This window comes from Gambusia affinis, linkage group LG06 (assembly GCF_019740435.1).
Source record: "Gambusia affinis linkage group LG06, SWU_Gaff_1.0, whole genome shotgun sequence".
Taxonomy (NCBI): Eukaryota; Metazoa; Chordata; class Actinopteri; order Cyprinodontiformes; family Poeciliidae; genus Gambusia; species Gambusia affinis.
Window position 1 is genome coordinate 26,220,455 of NC_057873.1, and position 21,777 is coordinate 26,242,231.

Sequence of the window (21,777 nt, forward strand, 5' to 3'; positions counted from 1 at the left end):
TAACTCTGCCAACCCTTTTTGAATAATAATAATAAACCTTTGTACCAGCATTTGTTGGTTTTTTTTCATTGTTGTTTATTGAGCTTTCTCTTCTCTGTAGCTTACTTCTTGCTAACAGGGAGACATTTCTTTCAACTGTCACCACATGCTTGAACTCAACGAGAGATTGCTGTAAAGTCAAATTGACATTTAAAGGCTGCACTCTATTTTTACTAGGCTAATGTTTTACCAATTAGCATCAGGTGGATTGATTTGAGTGACTTGATTTACAATGAGGATCACCTGTAATTATACTGATATTAAATTACACACAGGCTGACTATCTACTAATTAGGTGAATGCTAAAGGCAGTTGGCGGCATTAGACTTTTCTGAAGGGCAGCAGGTTAAAGGCCCACAAATACAAGATAAACTTTTTTTTTATTGTATTAATTTTATATGCCAACATCTATTAAGTACATAAAATCCACTCAAATGTGCGTCTTTAACCATCCATCCATCCATCCATTTTCTGTTCACCCTTGTCCCTTAGTGTGGTCGGGAGGGTTGCGTCTTTCACCACAAAATGTAAAATTTGAGTAAAAATGATTTGCCATCGCTTGCATAAAACCCACAAAAATTCCAGGAAATACAACTATTCACAGTCTTTTTGTGTTGCATTGTTTCCCTATAAAACGGAGGCCTAAAATGACTTGAAGGTCGGAATCAGACGGCTGAAGTCGGCAAAGGGCTATTTTTGTCCAAAGCTCTCTTGCCGGTAGCTGCACAAGGAATAAAGTGCACTTGATCCACTTCACATGGCGCTCTGCTCCAGGAATACTAAAGAGGAATATACAATTTTTGATACTGTCAGAGCCTCACAGACAGAAAGAATCACCCTGAAAAAGGTTTTGACAGGATTCCTGTTAAAAGCTTTGTTTCCCAATTTCCTCTGAAGCATCTATAGTTCTTTTTTTTAACAATGTTCTTGTCAATTGTCAGAAAATGGTATAACGGTACCAATTTTGTTCCAGAAAGCATATTACCAGCATGGTATAATGGTAAAAACTCTTAATGACACACTGATGTCTGCGATCTGAAAATAATGACTGAAATTTATGGAAAAACGTCAAATTCACAGTTGGCACTGTTAGGTTTTCAGTGTAGCTGGAAAATGATGAAAGTGTTTTTTGTTTTTTTTTCCTCACACAATGCGCTGATCAAAGGAAAATAGAGGATCCGTTCACATCTAAATAAGATAAAAATTTATTATTCATGGTATAATAACAGCCTCTGAAAAGTCTGAAACAAGCAAAAATAAAAAAATAAAAACATGCATGACATTTTTAGAAAGATTCCTTTTTAATATTCTGTGTAAAGCTTCAATCTAGTTGCCAACATTATCTCACTTCCTGTTATTATGAAATATTATCAACTTGCAGATATTTTTTTGTTTGTTTTCATACAGGCACCATGTGAAAAACCATACACACGGCCCACTATGTGCTATCAGCCCACCATGTTGGACTTTGGGTTAATTACTACTGTTTTTGTGGCTAACAAATCTTACAACCAGTTTGCAGAATGCAGTGGATAAAGCCACACAACACAAACTTTCTTTATGTTAGTGTGTTTAGTGATCCAGAGGAACCAAAAACACATTTCATGTTCTGTGGTTTTTATCATCTCTGTTTTTGGAGGAGGGATGGGTTTACTCAAGAAAAAAAAAAAAGTCAAATTTGTATATCTTGAAACCAAAAGTATAACCACACTTACACATCATTGAAACATTTTATGTGACTCATTTTCTAATAAAGAATTAGTCACAAAGCATTTTTTAAAAAGTTTTAAAAAATGTAGGCTGAAGCATACAGTACTTAAAAGTACTCATGACACTTGAACTTTTCCATATTGTCATGATGTTATCTAAGAAATTTCAACTCATGAATTTGTTTGATAACATTTATAATAAAGCAGCATAAGGAAGGCCAAAGAAAACATCACTAATCAGACAGATCAGGGACAAGTTTGGAGCAGATTTGGGTCACTCCATCATTTTAAAGATGAGACGACCGCAAACCCACCAAGACTAGGTCGTCCACTTAAAACGGCAGGTTGAGTAAAGAGAGCACTAATCAGAGAATCGGTCAAGAGCCACATGGTATTCTAAAGATCAACAGAATCTGTGGGAGAATCTGTGAACAAAACGTTAATTATTCATCCACTCCAAAAATCAGCAAAATCCATTGAAATGTTCGGTTGCCACTTGACTAAATATTAAACAGTTTGAACGGAATAAATTAGCAGTTTTCTAAGCTGTATTTATATCCAAGATGTTTGCTTTATTAGGTCTATGTTTACCTGTGATCAGGTCTATGTGCTGGAAAAGATGCTATACTGCTTACTAGAAGAAAAACACGGCCACATAGACATCATGTCGTAACGACCTCTAGTTTTAGACAATCTCAACACTTTAACCCCATTTCATATAAATATTTTCAGTAAATATGTGCAGAGGACAGGTAGTCTGCCTGCAGAGAGCTTTACAGAAATAATATCAATCAGTTCCGCTGACAACAGTGATCGATAATTATTTGTGCTGTATTTTTGCCAAGCCTTCTGATTTATGGAACTGTCACAGGTTTATAACCTGTGACTATTGCTCCTTAAATCCAAGGAGCAGTAGCAATAGTCTGCCGTTGTATACAAATGTGGGGGAGTTGTACTGCAAAGATAAAGCTGCCAGAGTTAAAGTGGACGAGAAGAAACCAATAAATCATTGGTATTTGAACTTCTAATGAAGACTTCACCAAAGTTAGAGGGGTAGTATCATCTAAAATCAACTCTTTTGAGCGTCACATCATCTTATAATGTTAGATCCTCATCAAAAACATACTTTGATTCTTTCAGGCATGTTTGATAAATCCCTTAGTGTCTAGTGGCAACCATTCAGCTGCGCAAAACACCTGGTTGGACCTAGCGCCATCTTTGACGACAAACTTCCTCCTTGGAGATGCCGTTGCTAAACTTCTAAGCTTCCGCCTCACAGAGCAGCCCTTTCCCACGACTCCCACACCCAGCTCCTTCAGACTAGCCATTAGCAATTAGAAAACAGCTGGTGGAACTGCTGAGCTCTCTAAATGAGCTACTTCTGAGTGAAATGCCTGGTAAAAGGTTGTTATGGGTGAATGGAAAACCATGCTGTCATGACATCCTGCAGGTGAAGTTTCAGAAAGAGCAGAGGTTTTTAAAGAGACAGAGGCCCAACTTTGAGGTGTTGAATTACAAAGTCAAATTTCTTTTAAATCATATTTGATACATCCCGCAACCGAAGGCAACATAGTTACTTGATTGTGCTATAAAATGCTACTATATGCCTTGAAAACACAAACTTCTGTCCCTCTATCTGATTTTATGGATTCAAATATGTCCCGTGGCAAAAGTTGGATTGTTTTTCATCTCTCTTACTGTTAAAAGACAAAAGTACTACATCTCACTGTGGATGCAAAACATGAAACTGAATAATGTAAATTAAACCAGATCGTTTCATCTGGCGACTCCTCGATCAAACACATCATCAAGCGAAAGTGGGAATAAAAATAGCAATAGGTATTTTGTTCCATATAACACAGTAGGAGTGTAATTGGTAAACCTTTCATGGGTGCAAACTCGACTAAAAACCCACCTGTTTCGGATTGTATTTCAAACGTAATCAATTACCAATTTATTGATGGAACCTGACCTAATGTTGTGTTTTGATTGTTGATTCTCTGTTGCATTGTGTTTCTGTGTTTGATTTGATGTAAAGCACTTTGAAATGCCTTGCTGCTGAAACGTGCTATCCAAATAAAATTTGATTTGATTTGATTGATTGATCAACAAACTTCTTGTTTTCTTCAAGGCGACAGAAGATGACACGTCTTTTTAGTAAAAATCAGACTTAAAAAATGCAGCGAGGAGAACCGCGAGGCCACCTAAACGCCCATTTGACTGGAACAGTTAATGTTTCTGTCGTCTTCCAGCCTGTAGTAGCCAACAGACATGAAGATCCCCAGCGAGGCCGGCGCAGCCTGCTGAAGAGCACGCCATACGACTTTCTGACAAACAAATCAATAAGAGAGGGACAGAACGGCCTCTCATCACGGCGGCGTGTTCGGGAGGAGTAATTCAGAAAGACATTATCTTCTCTTCTTTTTTCTTTCTTTCTTTTGCTAATGCCTCAGTCAAGATTGAGGAGTGCATTAAATGCACTACGTTGCATCCTATGCTTCTTAGCTCAGAGGCCGAAAGTTTGAATAGGACTTGTGAGACCCGTGGTTGTAAGCGCTGTAAAATAATGTATCGTCTCTATGCATTATTTAATGGGACTGTGGGGTAGATTGTGTTTGTGCACATTTCGGATTCTGTGCGAGATGCATGCAGCTCTCTTAATTGGCTTGCTCGGGGGAGCTTAAGGGAAATGCAGCTCCCAGTAGAAGTTATTGATCAATATGACCAGATGCAGCAGCTGAAAGCAAGAGCTAAATCAATGTCACCTTCAGGTAAGCAGCAAAAAAAAAAAAAAAAAAAATCACAAGCTGTAATTTTTTGGAGGTTTTTGCATGACAACTGTTTCTTTTTTCTTTATAAAATATATCATCCAACGCCGAGAGGAAGACCACAATTTACGGCTGGTTGGCTCCACACAAAAAAAACCCCGCTCAATTAGGATGACGGGTATCAATAGCTACTTTGTTCCTTCTCTAGTTGACAAGAAGAGAAGAATATTGATCTAGATTAATTTGGGATTAAGTTAGTCCGGACAGGTCAGGTTATGACGGGTGTCTACCAAAACACCACCATAACTCAGAAAATGAATTGAATTGTTTGATTGATTATTTGTCTGGTTTGCTTTGAGGTTTTGTTTTTTCTCGTTTTGTTTTTACAGTCACAGAGTAGCTAAACGACACACATGGTTTCTGCTGGTTGAGCTGGCACTTTATGTATTATGGTAGGCCATGGTTACGTAATGCCTGCGCGAGCGATTCAGATCAAGGTCTGACTGAAAGGGCACTAATCCTTCACCGTCTTTCTGCATTTCAGTAAACATTGATTATCTGTGGAGAAAAATACATAAAAATCAAAGGAGCAGAAAGGTTATAGAGGGCAGTTTGGTTTTCAGCTAAAGCGGAAGAGAAAATTTATTCATTTATGTCCTGCAACGTTAAGCGAGGATATCCATCCATCCGTTTACTATAAGCGCTTATCCTTGGAGGATGGAGAATGGCCTCCTGTCTGCCTCCAGGGCCAGAAATGCGGCAATCAGAGCCAGGATGACTGTCCTAATGCTGTCAATCAACCTGGTGAGCGCGCTGCTAAATGTGCAAATGGCCCAAAATAACCGTTTATCCGTCATCATCGGTGGCCATGCTAATTAGCCTTAGCATTCACGATAAGCTCTATTGAAAAATGTATGTAACTTTGTTGAAGTCACATACTGCAGCTTTCAGGAATAGCTTGATTTACTTCAAACAAGATCCTATCTATTGCTGAAAAGTTACTTGTAAGTTACTTGTGTCTTATTTGAAGTGCACTAACATGTTTGCCTTAGAAACTAGACCAAGACTTGGAAGCGTTTTGTGTTTTTGTGCTTTTTGTTGTATTGCTGCATGGAAAAATACAAGAAGCACAAATCAAATTTCATACTGTATATTAAAAAGAAATAAAAAAACAACCTTTCGCTTATCTCATGGTTTTTTCCACCTTTTCTTTTTAAAATGAGAACTGTGATTAATCAAATTGTTTTCATTTCACGAGACACATTCAGACCTAATTACAGTCCGAACAGCAAGTCATGGTTTTTAAGTTTAGAGGTTAATTTTTATTATATTCCAACCATGAACAGAATTGTTTGTGTAATGTTTCACCCTTATTAAACTATGTAATCATTTAAAAGTTCATTTTGCATTTACTCAAGATTCTTTTTTTCTGCTGTAAAGAAATTATTTGACGGCGCTGAAGGGCAAACGCAAAGCAGGACCATACTGGAACACTTCCAGGGGATTTGTTCCCTTCAGGTATTCGTGTATGGTTAAGCCGTCATTAAGTTTACACATGATTACAGTCATAAAACTATTGGTAGCAGACAACATGTTGAGTGCAGAAATTTGCATAAAATGTTGTAATTGCGGCAGCACTAAGCTCAGCATTGTAACACCTCCTGCACAATTTTCCTGACAGAATTAGTTCCCCGGCTCTATTCTGCATTTGAAACTGTACTTCCCCCCTCAGACATGCATCCGTTTTCGGAGATGCAATGCTTCCAGTAATGATTTTTGACGTTCTCTTTGAAGTGCTTTCAGAACTGCTGACAGGAACTGGGAGATTTTGAAAACTTTCTTCTTTTGTTTTTTTGTTCCCCTTATTCTGAGAAAGAAATGCAAAATGATGCTCAGAGAATTCACATTACGAAACATGTTGTGTTTTTAATAATAAAGGATAACACTTTTAAATAGGTAGTGACACAACAATATGTCCCATTATGCAAAGTGTTGGTGTTTGCTTGAATGTTGCATTTAAGGTGCCATGCATTTAAAACTTTAATAAACCGCATCTGGCCATTTTGGTGACCATCTTAACCCCACACCTATTAGAAATCTTACTCAATAATCAATATGCTTGCTGAAACTTGATAATATCACAAGGTAATGTTTTAATAACTTCATGAAACACCATTGTCAATTTATGCAGTCTGATGAAATATTTGTCTGCTCTGCCTTGAGGTCTTGGTTTTCATTGTAGAAGCGTTTTTCTCTCTCTTTTCTTTTCTCAAACTAGGCATTTCCCAAGCCAATCTCATGTATAAGGTCAGGATTCCAATCGATGCATTTTTGAATCAGTGCTGGAGTCCCTGACTGAACTCAGCACTCACTGCCTGTTGTTGATTTACTGTATGTGATTTCAGCCACAGAAAAGTTGGGCTTTTTTTTGCGCTTAACAGATCACTGTTGCCTCGAGCGTCGATGAATCGGCTGAGCTTTCTTAGATACATTTTACCAAGATGCACTATAAACTGAATTTGACTGACACGTGTATTTAGGGTTGAAACGATTAATCAGACTAATCGTGATGAGTTGATTATTTAAATAATTTAAATAATAATTTAGTGACTAATTAATCGTTAACTGGAGAATATAGACTCAAAAAAGGGAGACCTTTTGCTTAAAGAAAAACATATGCACACTGTCCAAAACCTTTACATTTTTAATTTAAGATAAATAAAAAGTTTTTAAAAAAATTTTCTGTAAATATGTTCTTCCCAGAACTCCTTAACCAACATAGTTTGAACTTCACTTAGTTCAAATTCTGTAAAAAAAAAACAACAAAAAAACAATCTCATTAATAACTGAATAGATTAATATGATATTATTATTTATTACAGAATTTGAACTAATTTAAAGGTATTTTATACCTGCAGATGCATCCGTTCCTACAAATGATGAACAATCCACTAAAGAAATCCTATCTTATTGCCTTTTAGGCAGAATGCAAGTGTTTAAACAACATTCTGTTTATTTTCTTATTTATGAAAATAACAGATTTTTTTTCTGCTTATGTACAATTACAATTAACATATACTTAATGAACAGATAAAAAAAATAGCATTTCTTTACTATATTGTTGATCATTTGTAGCAGTTGCTTTGTTCATGTATTTTTTATATGAATAAAGAGGCTTAAGTAGTTAATTGCAGAAAAGAATTTGCAGTGTGTGTCCAATTAATCATCTAAAAAATTAAATATATAGAATAATCAATTACTAAAATAACTATTAGTTGTAGCCCTGTACATATTTTAACCCAGGAGTGAGTCGCAATAATGCCATTTAACTTAAATTTGCCTATAAGATTGGACTAAATTGAATGCGTTTTATTAAATATAGAATTAAATAGACAAATCGGATATATTTGTAAAGTGCATTGAAATAACTTGTAGATTGGAAGGTAAAAATAAACGCGTAAAGTTAACATGTTCCCCCTGAAATGATGTTAGCAGTAGAAAAATCTGTATTTACATCTGCAAATACCTTTATTTCTGTCATGCAACCTGGCAACTCTGTGTGCTTTACTGACACAGCTGTCAGTTTGAGGACGAGCAGCTGAATTAGGTTAGGTTTTATGACATTCAAAGCAAAGCTCCAAGTTCAAGACGTAGGGGAAGGAGTAGAGGTTTTTGTTTGTGTGTTTTTGAGGGAGTTTTGCTCCTGCTGACCTGGAAAGCCAAGAAATATTTCAGGAGCTAGCGTGCAAACAAGCTAGCATATCATAAAACCCATTCTGCTTTATTTAAAAACTGCAGCTGTGTGCAAGTAAGTAAAATATAACTGAACAAAATATCTGTCACTGTGAAGATAAAAAGATACAGTAGCATCCAGATTATGTTTGGTGGTTTTGTTTGTTGTTTTGTTTCGCTATATTTTAAAGCTAACAAGGTTTGCTAGCTTGACATCTGATGCTAGCCTGACTCTGATCAGGATTGGAGAAAAAAAAAAAAAAACATGTTGCCACCTAACTTAAACGATCTTGTACTTCTTCCAGCACTACAGTCTTTCCATTCAGCACGATTCCCTTCTGTTTTGCTCTTGCAAGAGCAATCAAACAGCTCCCAACTTTCCTTTCAGCTTGTTCCTACAGCTTCATTCTACATGTGACAGCAATCAGGTAGCACCAAGCGGGTCAGCTTGAATCTTTTTCATCTTTTCCTCTGCAGCTGTCTGAAGCAAACAACTGCAACTTAGGGATGTCATTAAAAAACACACACACTGGCACACATTCATGCTCTGCGACAATAAATGACAGTTTTTCTTATTCAGATACACCGCTCAGTAGTCAGAGGCTGAAAGCCTCGGAGATGAAAGGAAACACGCTCGAATCATTATTTTCAGAGGTTACCAAGTCAAAATAGGAATCTCAGAGATTATAGCAAAACACGAGCAGACACAAAACGTGATGTAGTCTTTAAATAGTACTTTGTGCGGGCTTTGCTGATTTCTCTTATTTTTATTGACGTTTTCATGTGATATTGTATCTGCTGAAAGACCTTTAAAAAAAATGATAATAAAATTTGCTGATCCATTTTCACTGAACGGAGAGTTGCCGGACAGAAACATTCGATCCCCTCTGAATGCATTACATGAAAGTCAAGGTACCCTTTGCACAGTTCAGATCTATGCCCTGAAACTACCAGAGTCTTCACTGTCAAGCCCACAAAATAATTTATAATGTACCTGAGATGCCTGCCGGTGTCTCAGCTGTGCAAAAAGCAAAACCAGCGTCATTATGTTGCAAGGCAACATCATTTCCTACAAGGTGCATGAATAAAAATGTGAGTTTTCTGCCCACAACACGCGAGATATTTCATTTTTATTGATGAGTACGAGCAAAGACTCTATATGGGCCACATCAAATGTGTCGCATCAGTAAAAAATAGCTCAATTTATGACTGCGCCATTTAGTGTACCATTGTATTGCTCCTTCCGTTTCCCCTGCTTTTGAAATTTATGATGCTGCAAAAGTTGAGAAGTGGAAAGTGTTTTCTTCCTCTCGAGGCCTTCGTGTTATTTACCTGGGTTTCCTCCGGTTTCCAGTGCAGCGAGTGCACCTCCGCTTTTGTTCCTGTCACGTTGTTACAAACCCTAGAAAGCAAATTCGGAAAGCGTAGCTCTGGTTTAATTGCTTCAGTGCTTTGGTGGCGTACACTTTGATCTTTTTGACTGGTGCGATAATGCCATTTCTTAAACTTTTTTTTTTCTTAAACATCTTGAGCACTTAAATAACTTTACTCGCCCAGGGAGGAACATCTAACTCACTCCTGCTTCCTATTACTCACTTAATTGGCACTTATTTTCTCCTTTCTTTGCTTGCTCTTGTCCTCACACAAGGTCCAATATTCACAGAATTAACTACTTCTTTTTTTGAGGCACTGACACCACTTATTCTAAGTCATTCATGGTTTGTATCGCATTATACTCAGATCCTTTGTTGTTTATCTCCAACTAAAGTGGGAGCAGTGACAGGAAAGAGTCCTAAAAGTAAAACATCCTTTAGAAACAACGACCACAGGTCTCATGAAACCAAATCAAACTACCTTTTCTGATGTTTACTTGTGTAGTAAGAATTTTTTTGGAGATATTGGACTTCATTTAAGATGCAGACCAAGAATCTAACCTAGTGCAATAGTGCTGAGGACTATAACCACGCAGTGCCCAATGTATAACATATGTCTCATTTCCTGTAATTATCATTACAGGAAACTGAAATCTCAAGATTTTTGCTTTAACTTTGCTAGGAGTTTTAAAAAATGATGCTTAAACTCTCAAATGTTGTAACCAGAGTCGGTGCCAAACCCATCCAATGATGCTATGACACCTGGTGCTGGTGAGACCACTAATCCGGACTCTGTATTAGAATATGGAAAACTAGATCCAGATTTTCTTCACATCCAATCTTCGTGAACAGAAAATTTGGTATAAGTATTTGTATTTTGGAGTGGCAAAGCTGGGGTCTCAACTTAGACCTGATCCAGAGTTTGTAGAAGGGGTTTTAAAGATCAGGGTGATGGTGAGGAGGGTTTCCGCAGTTGGAGTTTGGCTCCAAAGATAAATCAGGCAAATACAAGCGAAAATGTTCAAAACCTTTTTCAGCAGTTACTAAACCTGTTTGACATTCACTTTTATAATTAATGAGATGCCCTTTCATTTCCAATTATTAAAAATAATAATTTAAAAATAATTTTACTTCCACATCTAAGAAGGTATAAATATTTTTTGTACAATTAACAACACAACCAATTTTTGGCTGCAATCTTCGTGTATAAAATCAGTTAAGAAAATGAGCTGCAGCAACAATGTATCTCAGTCTGGATAAGCTTAATTGTACATAGTGGACTTATAAACCACAAAGCAGATGTTTCACATGTTACAGTTAAACGCTGATATGCACATTCACTGTGTAAAATCAATCATGACCTTTTAGATACACACGTTGAGGTTTAGGCCTATGGGCTGAGCTGGTTATCTGGGCCGACCGCTAGTGGACAGTCGGCTGCTCAGCACGGCCGTGTGTCTCGCTGGATGGATAGGGAAAATGTGAGAGAGCCATTTAAAAGTCGTTTTGCATTCTCAGAGCAATATTTGGAGGAACATTCATGCAGCAGCCTGCTCTGTTTTAGAGATAAGCCAGATGGGCAAAAGCAGTAAAGTTGCTTCCAACCTCTATCTGCGAGAGCGTGTCGGCTTTGGAAATGTTTGCAGGTGGTCGGAAGACTGACGCAAGTTGGCAGAAAATACACAGCAACTTTTCTGTTACTGTTACCTATGTTATTGATGTTAATTGCCTGTAAAATTTGGTAAAGATGGCTTACAAAATGCCCTTAACCTAATTATTACATTCCATTTATTAAATTCCTACATCATTGAGGTGCTTGGTGCGACTCTTTATCTGTCTCATGTGGTACATGGTCTTCTAGGCCTATTTTTCAGATGCAGTATTCAGCTTCCATGCACCACAAACCGGAAACAAACTTCCAGAAATGTGCAAAACAGTCCAAACACTGAGGTTTGTTTTTTTTAAAATCAAGATTAAAACCCCACATGATCAAATTCCCTTTGGATCCTAACTAGTGGAACATTGACCAACATATGTGATGTGCACTGATGTTTTTGATGACGGCACAAATGTAATGTTGGCTCTTTAATTGGTAGCTATGTGATGTTTTTGAGCGCTTTTGTGTCTTATGAAGTAAGGCACTTTGAACTGCCTTGTTGCTGAAATGTCCTATGCAAATAAACTTGATTGCTTTATTTTTAAAAAATTATTTTAATTGTTAATTCATCTGGAACCACGCACAGAAAACATTAAGCTCAAAGAGCAAAGATGAACTGCACCAGATTATAGCTTAATGAATGTTAAGCAAGTCATTTTGTGGCTGGATACAGCAGCTTTTTAGACCATTGAATCAAGTTTTACAGACCTTAGTGTTTATAACAGCAGCTGTCGTTTTTTGTTTTTAACTGCAGCTACCTTCTTGTAAAGTCTATGTTGCATTTTACCCCTGCCCTTTCAGCAGCATTGCTTAAATTTAGCAGCTCTGCAGTGGAAAAAAGTGTGACCAAAGGTAGGGCAGCCCAATACATCATCTTCGCAAGATCAGTGTGTGCAATATTAATATTGTTACAGACTGTCTGGAGTGCAATAATTGTTGCCTGATGTATTTTTAAGCGTTCTGAAGTTGTATTATTTCATGATAACGCAATATTTAGCAAGCAGGATGGAGTCTTGCAACAGCAAAGCCTTCAACTGTGCACTTGAAATTGGCAAAACTGCCAATACACCATATATATATGTAGAAGGACAGATTAAAAGGAAAGGCATCTACAGCACCCTAATATCATCATGACAATATTTGCATATATATTTTCACCATAGAAATATTTATAAAATATATGTAAAAATGCAAATATGGGCAGACAATACATAGACATAATAGCAAATGCTGTTTATTAAATGAGCTTTTACACATTAGCTTTAGCAGGTATTTTAATTCAGGTAAGTGGATAGAATTGGTAAAAATAAATAGATTGAAGTATTACTTATCAAAAATATTTCATTTCATTTATCTTTCCAAGCTGGCAAGGGCGCAACAAGCCATGTCAATTAAAGAGTAGACATCACCCTCAAGTGCACAAAGTTATTCAAAGCACACACTGTTCCAAGAATGGAAAGCATGATCACGGGTCAGGTAGTTAGCTTGTCAGTGCGTTAGACCTCATGCCGCTGGTGTAGTCAGAATGACAAATGGCCTAATTGTTCAGCTGAAGTCGCCCTCTTGATTGTGTTAGCTGATAGTTGATTTTTTTGAATTAAAAGGCGAGTTCTCCTCCTTGCAGCGGTTACCGCAGCCCCACCTCCCACTTCGCCAGGACAGCGGGGAATTTACGAAGCAATAACTACTGCTATATGGATGTTTATCGCTCTGGAAGTGTGAGACCATAAATGTGGTATAAGAATATAGAGATAGATCACCTCTTCTGTGCATCTTTATGTATGCATCTCGATCCGCCTGGTGTGGCGGCTGGGTGATGCTGTAATCTGCCTAAAGAGTCAACCCCCTCCATGTCAACAGAAGATTTATTCCAGGGATACAGAGAAGGACTCCAGAGGTGACCTAGTCATTTCTATTCTTGCAAATATATTTCCAAGTGATAGTTCTTTGCTTTTTTTAATAGTGCTGTCAAAGGGTAAAAAAATGTAATCACGATTAATCACTATGCTTAACTTTGTAAGCTTGGAATATAAATATGCACACAGTTTCGGTACCTGCAGGAATGGTGCCGAAGCCCCTCCTCCTGCCGCACTCCAACCAAAGAAAATGCAAGCTATTATCAGTTTTTGGTTTTGTTTTTTGTAGCAGAAAGCAGGTAATTTTGTCTACTGGCACTCAACAGCAATTAAGGAGAAATTTACTCAGCTACACATACATACAAGTAGCTGGAAACTTCTTCTTGGGTCCTCCTCCCCTTTCTGATGCCGCCCTGGCCAACTGCCCATATGGCCCGTATTGAAAATCGCCACTGTTTAAAAAAATGTTTGACCGTCTCAAACCAAAATAAGTCTGAAATTTATCAGTGTTTTCTTTTTTTTCATTTTCAGGAAAGTTTAAAGGAAGTCATTTCACTTGAAACATTATATAAAAATGAGAAACTGCTCATCCCTCACCGCTCTCAACTCCTGCGATGAGGCGACAATCGCTTACCCTGCGTTCGATATGCAGGAGCGGCATAATTCGTTCAACAAAGCGGTTCGACTTTTAATGCTGCCGTCGCCGTCAAGAAAAATTTTTCGGCTTTCGAAGTTGCTCGCCGCTCCCCATGTGTCAAGCCCAAAACATGCTGCTGTGAACTTGGTAACCCTAAGCGAAAGAGAGGCTTTTAGGTCAAAATAGATGGTTTTATTAATCTGCATTATGTAAGTTACATTTTTCAGGTTAATCACATGTATTAACATTGTCAGCCCTGTTTTTTGTAACCAGATTTACATATTCCATCTATTAAGAGTCCTGCATTACTGAACCGTTTGGTGCAACTCCTCTTAATCTTTCTTTCACGTGGTATATGGTCCTCTACATATATGCATAACTGTTTAATTGTGTGACGAAGCAATATCTAATTGTGACAACATGCCAAACAGAGATTTCTCCCTACCATTTACAGACCCAAAGCCAAGAGAATCATAAAAGTCATCTTTACTGAAAATAACGCACCCTGCGTAAATGTCAGGCTTTCGACATGACTCACTGCAAAAGAAAAAAAAAAAAGCTATTTATATATTGCACATACAACAAAAGCTCTTCTATATGTTGCATTATAAAGCCTTTCATGCTGCAGCATACAGATCAATAGCCTGTGTTTCAGTTATTCTTTCATTCCTGCTGTGGCTGATAACCTTCTCCCAGTCCCGCTTTCATAATGAGAACACATGACACCAGCACCAGAGCAGCAGCTGTAACACAATACAGCAGAATGACAAAGCAGAGGGACCCCATTTATCGCACTTCATAGCTCGCATAAAGCGACTCAGAAAGTAAAAACTGTACGAGCAAAAAAATATACATTTATATATCCACATCTGCTTGCATGCATGCCTTGGTAAGAGTTTCTGTGTATTTATTCTGCACAGGTAAGATTTTTTATTTTTTATTCTATTTGATTTTTGTCTGCCTGGCTTAGCAGTGCTGAAAATGGAAGTGTCTGCAATAATGCACAATGATGATAATGACCATCCTGTCTGATTTCATTAGGCGAACACATGACAGCAAGCGCTTTGAGCTTCTGCTGTAACATCCTGCAACACCCTGACAAGCCACAGACGTGATTATCACCGCTTACTGCATCACACAGCTGGTTGAAAGAGGTGGGGGGAAAAAAACAACAACAAAAAAACCCCCCACATAAATACATAAGAGTCCCACTGCACACGTCGCTAATTCAAATTACCAATCCAATAAGGCTCAAGGGTATCCAACCTCCTTTGAGGGGAAACTCATTAACCTTTGTTTTTAGCAGTATTTTCCTCTTAATAGTCCTTTATGTCAAAACCTCTATAATGCTGTGTAATTTGATTAGGCTAATTTGATTTTTTTTTTAAGATTTTACAACAATTCAACATAATCCATGTTTCCTTACCGCCATGTCACCTGTATTTGTAATTGCCAAAACATCAAGCGATGAAGACTGATATTCATCATCCAGGATTGCATCACATTGGTATAGATGGTGCGTATATGTGTGTCAATGTATTTTATTTTTTTAAACAGCACTGCATTCTGCAGAAACACTCACTCCCTGTCCCGATATAACTACACAGCTGCCTGGTACCTACATAATCCCCAGGGGGAGGTCTTGGAAGGCATTGTGTGAATAAAGCAGAGCTAGATGAGGGAAGCTCTCTTGACTTCAGAGCAAGATATTAACATCTAACCTCAACTCTTAAACAGATTTACAGTCTTATTCTTGTTTCTTTCTCAATGCTGGCGTTTGAGTTCTTTCCTCCCCGGAATAAAGATATAATTCCAGAAAGCAGCGGCGGCCTCTTCGGCATCACGTTCTAAAATTAGGATACTCAGCCTGTACAGTTACCAGCTTCCCTCAAATACCGGCCTGAAATAATGACAGCTAAATGAATGTCTGCTGCACTCATAATCAACATTGCTCACTCCCTGCATTAATAACATCCCTATTGTGAAGAAGATTTAGAGATAATTTTATGACCGTCTTGCCTGCAGCCCTGACCCTGTCAAGGACTCCACTGGAAATCTAGAAGTGCTTTCACTGGCTATTGAAGCTGCAGTATGTAGTTTTTATAGACATTATGTTGTTTACATATTTGTTAAAACTGTCAGCATGTCGTGACAGTATAACATGAGAAAGATAACCGATGGGGGAAAAAATATCAAGCTCCTCTGCTATCTGCAGAAACACACAGCTTAGTCAGAAACATCCAATCAGAGCCCGGAGAGGGGTCTTAGCGCCATCAATCTTCCCTGTGTATGCGCTGCTTGCACCCACCGATTGCTCTCTGTTAAGCGACAAATAGTTCCTAGATAGTTTAGCAATTGATGACAGCAAATAAAAAGTTTACTTGTGACATCTAGTTGTTTATGCACCACCAGAACCTCAAGGAGCGCGTACAAGAGAATGATTGACCGCAGTAAGACTTCCTCCTGGCTCTGACTGGTTGTTTTGGGGACCACAGAAATAAGGCAGAGGAGCTCAATTTTCACAGATTATCTGTCTCAGGTTATATTATAACAACACAAGGAATTTTAAATATGTAAAAAAAAAAGAATAATAAAAAAAAAAAAAGAAACATTGGGGCTGCACAGTGGCGCAGTTGGTAGAGCTGTTGCCTTGCAGCAAGAAGGTCCTGGGTTCGAATCCCGGCCCGGGGTCTTCCTGCATGGAGTTTGCATGTTCTCCCTGTGAATGGTGGGTTCTCTCTGGGTTCTCCGGCTTCCTCCCACAGTCCAAAAACATGACTGTCAGGTTAATTGGTCTCTCTAAATTCTCCCTAGGTATGAGTGTGTGTGTGAATGTTTACGTGTTCTGTATGTCTCTGTGTTGCCCTGCGACAGACTGGCGACCTGTCCAGGGTGAACCCGCCTCTCGCCCGGAACGTTAGCTGGGGACAGACATCAGCAACCCTCCCGACCCCATTAGGGACAAAGGGTGAATAGAAAATGGATGGATGGATGGATGGAAGAAACATTGTTTATAAATGTTACATACTGCAGCTTTTTAAGGGAATTGGGATGAATGGGATTAACTGGGAACCGGGCTAATTTAAGCAAACTATCATATCAAATCCAAAATATAAACATTTTGTTTTGTCACAGATTTACAGACACAACCATGAGAATAAGCAATACGACTAGAAATGAATTACAGCGGCCTAAGGATATCATCAAAACCTACTTTACTTAATTTTTTTCACAAATATGAATGTGTCGCTTCAATAATTTTGTGCTCTGGACTCGAAAACGTGGCTTTTTATGTGATGATGGAAGCGCACAGCGCCAATAAGAGCATGGAGGAATTCAACTCCAGTCCTTAAGAGCCAGTGTCCTGAAACTTTCCCATGAGTCCCTGGTCCAACACACCTGAATCAAATGGCTGAATTACCTCCTCTGTATGCAGTCAAGTTCTCCACAGCCCTGCTAATGGGTCTGATTATTTGACTCAGGTGTGTGGAAGCAGAGACTCATCTAGAAGCTGCAGAACATCAACACTTTAAACTGAATTACCCTGATGTAGAGGGTGTGGCGATAATTGCTTAAAAACTGGCTGTTTTAGTCAAAATAATGTCAAAGGGTATTTTGCACAACAATATTAAAGTCCCTGCTCGAGGCCGACCTCAGTTATTATAAATTACAGGGTTAGTTCTGTGTGTTCCAATTAATTGCGCTTAATTCCTAAGTAAAGTTAATAACTCGGTAACTCTAGGTGGCATTCATGAAACCAACATGTTACCAGCAGAGCCTTTAAAGCTGAAGTAAGTAACTTTAAAAAAATGTTTTTACATATTTATTAGAGCCTACAGACAAGTTTTGTGAAAAAAAATAAATAAAATTAGCTCCCTGTGGTCCTACTGCCACTTGCAAAATTACATAGCTCCCGGTCAGAAACAACCAATAAGAGCCAGGAGGAGGGACTTAGCGCTGTCAATCCAGCTCATGTGCTAATAGGGGAGAAGCAAATTACCATTACAGGGAATCTGTTTGACCACAGTCACCGGTGGCTATGCTAACTAGCATGAGCATTCATGGGAGGCTGTGTTGTGGAGAACATTTTGCAGCAAGTATTTGAGCAGCACATATGTTACGGTGTCAGACAGCCAGTACTAAGACCCTCCTACTGGCTCTGATTGGTTCTTTCTAACCAAGCCATGTAGTTCTGCAGATGGCAGTAGGACCACAGTTTACCTGTCTTAAACTGTCACTAGATAGTAATAGTTTAATAATTTAAAGAAACATGTTTTCAAAAATTATTTTAAAAAAACACATTTCATAAAAGTTATCAACGGTAGCTTTAAATCTGATGCATGGATCAGACTTTATGCAGCACTTCCAGCAGAAACTTGGTGTAACTGAGATCAGAAGATCTACCATTTTTGCCTCATGGCAGAGCAGTGCTTAATTAGAGTGTATGTATCAGAGTAACATCGCCACGGGTGAAAGGACCAAAGGTTTCCCACTCAAACGTTGCCCAAAGCGTCAAATTCCCTCCACCAGCTTGATCTTGTCTCTTAATGCATTATAGTTCCATATGATTCACAGATGTAAGAAAATGCACATAGCCATCCAAGTAACAGAGTAAAAAAATAAAATAAAATTAAAGATATGCATTAGATCAGATCTTCCATTGCTTGGTGGTCCAGTTCTGATGATCAAGAGACTTTCCACAGTGGACAGAGCTCAGCAGACCACTCAGACAGATCACCCCCCTCAGGAACCAACTTTCAGAAACCAGCATTACGTTCTTCAGTAAATCTGCACTAGAGTAGCTTATCAGTTGGCTGAAACACCACGGCCCAGCCTGTGCTCCCTATGCACATCAAGAACCATGTCAATGGTTCACCACTGTCCTATCCTTTAAGCTCTTTTACCACTCTCAGTAGATCTGGTACAACCACAGCTAATGTTCTGGAGAGCCTCTGACCCAGTCGACTAGCCGTCACATTGTGATCTTTGTCAATCTCTACCAAATCCAATTTTTTGTTTTAAGGGTAAAATGCACCATAATGAAGAAATATGCCCTTCACTTGTCAAAATGTTCTGCCTTACTGGAGTAAACCTTCTGGACAGATTTCTGCAAATGTGATGTACCACTAACCCACACCAAGGATACACACGCATACGCACCCCCCACACACACACATACATCAAGCTGGAGCCTATTACACAAATCATCTGGCTGTACGCCACTCAGCAGTTAGCTCTAACAAGTTTTACTCATCATCATGATCATCAGCCAGGCTCCGTGGATCCACGGTGCAACCCGTCCACTCTCTGACCAATAGGAGCGAAATTTTGCTTCTTGCTCTTGCATTGGATTTCAGCTCATGCTGCTGCTAAGTTCTATATAAATAAATATAAAAAGTCTTCTGCGTCTTGCAGATGCAGACACACCCGGAGCATTTCCACCATCCATATGCGCCTCTGTCTGTGGGAATTTAGCTCATTTGTCTGTTTAAGAGGAGCAATATGATGGGGCGGCATTGGGCCCATTATGCACAAACTGATCATGATTAGATAGATAGCTAGACAGACAGACAGACAGATTCATGATGAAGACATTGCATCCACACATGTGTCAGAGCTGCCAAACTCCATTTGACATTCTTGGACTCACCAAAAGTGGAACTAATAGTGCAGGAGCCAAAGACTCGAATCCAGTGCGTCCGATTTAACTGGTCACACACACACACACACACACACTGGCTTCCTTTGATAAATACACATAAATTCACAGCTGGATGTTGGGAATTCAAAAATTCCGGGTGGGGTGGGGGGGCTTAACCTTCCTATTAAGTTACACAGTGCTGAAAAATCCAATGGAAGTGAGGAGCATCTATACATTATAGCTATACACCGGCAGCCGAAATGTCACAAACGACAAAAAAAAAAAAAAAAAAATACAATAAGGTGTCTTTAGTTACCTGTATCGGGACGAGAAAAACCGCACCTAAAATCCCACTAGGGTCCTGGTTGTGGCTTAAAAGGCTGCAGATGCATAGCTGAAATCCGCCAAATCCAAAGAGAGAGGAGGAAAAGAGGGGGGTAAAAACTCGGGATAGTCCGAGGTTTGCGTCGGAGCAGGGATGGAAATGTCTGGTGGCACCAATAAGTCTCCCGCGTGCTGTTTTATAGCACAAAATATTCCCTCAAAAAATAGATATCGCAAGGTGGGTTACATTCTCCTTACATCTCCCGCCTCTTATGTATCGCCGTAAGCCGAGGAAAAGAGAGAGGGAGAGAAAAGAGATGGTGTCCGGATGGAGAACTGCAGCTCTTCTCGAAGCGACACTTAGGCTTTCCTGAAAAAGAGAGAGACGTTGGCGTCAAATTGGAGCCTTAAAGAAAACTCTCCGTAAAAAACAAACAAAAAAAACAAAAGGGAAAAAAACCGCTCGTGTCCTGTAAAAACAAACGATACTGCTTCAGCTCATCTCCGGAGCTATTGGTTGTCATAAGTTCCCCCCTGTCTGAGGCGAGACGAAGGAATCCCACCCCAGCAAACACACACGCATGCAGTCTCCCCGAATAGTATGCGCAGTCATGCGAGCAATTAGTTTTCATACACGACTTGCTCCGTCCGCTTCTTTGGTTTCTCCTGGCGGGATGCGGTGGGGAAATCTTCTGTATCCCGGAAGAAAAACAAACAAACAAACAAACAAAAATAGGCAGCCAATGTCTGATAATGCAAAACGTCCACCTGCCCAAATACGAGCCCGGTTAGTCACGCCATGATGATGTCTCGAGCAGCCAGTGGACACTTCCTTGGTTATCACAGGAAACGACTGACACATTTCATGGACAGCGCAGCATTGCAGCAATGTGATGTCATTAGGGCTCCGTTTAAAGCGAATATACGCGACAGTACCGAGGGAGGGTTGTCGTTGTTTTGTTTTTGTTTTTTATTCTGTGGAGAGTTTTGTAGGAATTTACTTATTTCGACAAAGAAAGAGACAGAGAGAGCGAAAGAGGTAGCGGGAGAGAGGCATGCTGTGGGGTGTTTGTGATACTTCGGGTTGGGCTGGTAGCTCTTGGTCCAGCACAATATGATACTGCAACAGCAGACAGGAAGGAAGGAGGAGAGAGAGGGGGGGGGCGGGGGGGGGTGAGAGAGATAGAGTGTGTGGGTGTGTGTGTGGGAGGGGGGTCGATTCTGCATTTCAAACATAACATTCATCCCCAACTAGTAGGGATATAAGATGGTTTCTGTTCAGGTCGTAGTGATTTTTTTAAACACATCTTGAATGATTTGTAGACAGGATTCCCACGGAGTCTGGAAAATTGTCGAATTTGACTTAGCATGTTTTTAATGTCTGGATAAGTATGGAACAAGAAAAAAAAAAAAGGATGGAGAAATAAAAATGAACATTATTCTTTTGCTGGTGTTGTAATTTTCATCTTAATGTATATTCATTTATTCCTATTTTCTCTTTTTTTCATTTGAATTTACATGCATGATTCCATTTACCTTTAACTTGCTGCTGAATGCAATAAAGTTTCATCCATACATTTTTCACATCCATCCATTGGTGAATCAGTCAGCTATTCAACAATCTGTTCATCCTTCCTTCCTTTCTTCCCTCCAACCTTAAATGGGGTGTATTATGTAAAAAATCTACTTTTTGTAGCTCTATATATATTCCATACTCGAATTTCTTTTATGTCATGTTTGATATATACAGCATTTCTATTACTGTAGACAACAGTAGCTGTGTTTACATTGAAAAAGTGCACAAATCTTTGCCTGTATTCTTTTGATGTTGAAAAAACAATTTTTTTCCCAATTGCAGTGTTTCTATTAAATAATAAATTAAGTGAATATCATCTGTAAAAATGGTTGCTGGTGCAATAAGTCATTATAAATCATGCAGCGATGGATGTAAACAGTTACATGAGATATATTCATAATTTAGCCATGACATCATCTATCAGACATCAGAGGAGACGTAGCAGCTACTTATCCAGCGTCTTGG

At 38.9% G+C, this 21,777-nt stretch overlaps 1 protein-coding gene across 2 annotated transcripts in view; it reads right to left on the minus strand.

Annotated features, from left to right (window-relative positions):
- The window catches only part of lrfn1 (leucine rich repeat and fibronectin type III domain containing 1), a 176,747-nt gene extending 156,040 nt beyond the window's left edge, over positions 1 to 20,707 (minus strand). For both annotated transcript variants that reach the window (XM_044119219.1, XM_044119220.1), the window contains exons 1-2: positions 20,371 to 20,707; positions 19,729 to 20,106 (exon numbers count right to left, since the gene is read on the minus strand). The gene's annotated coding sequence lies outside the window, so the exon portion shown is untranslated. The remainder of the gene's footprint in view (positions 1 to 19,728; positions 20,107 to 20,370) is intronic.
- Positions 20,708 to 21,777: the final 1,070 nt, after the last annotated feature.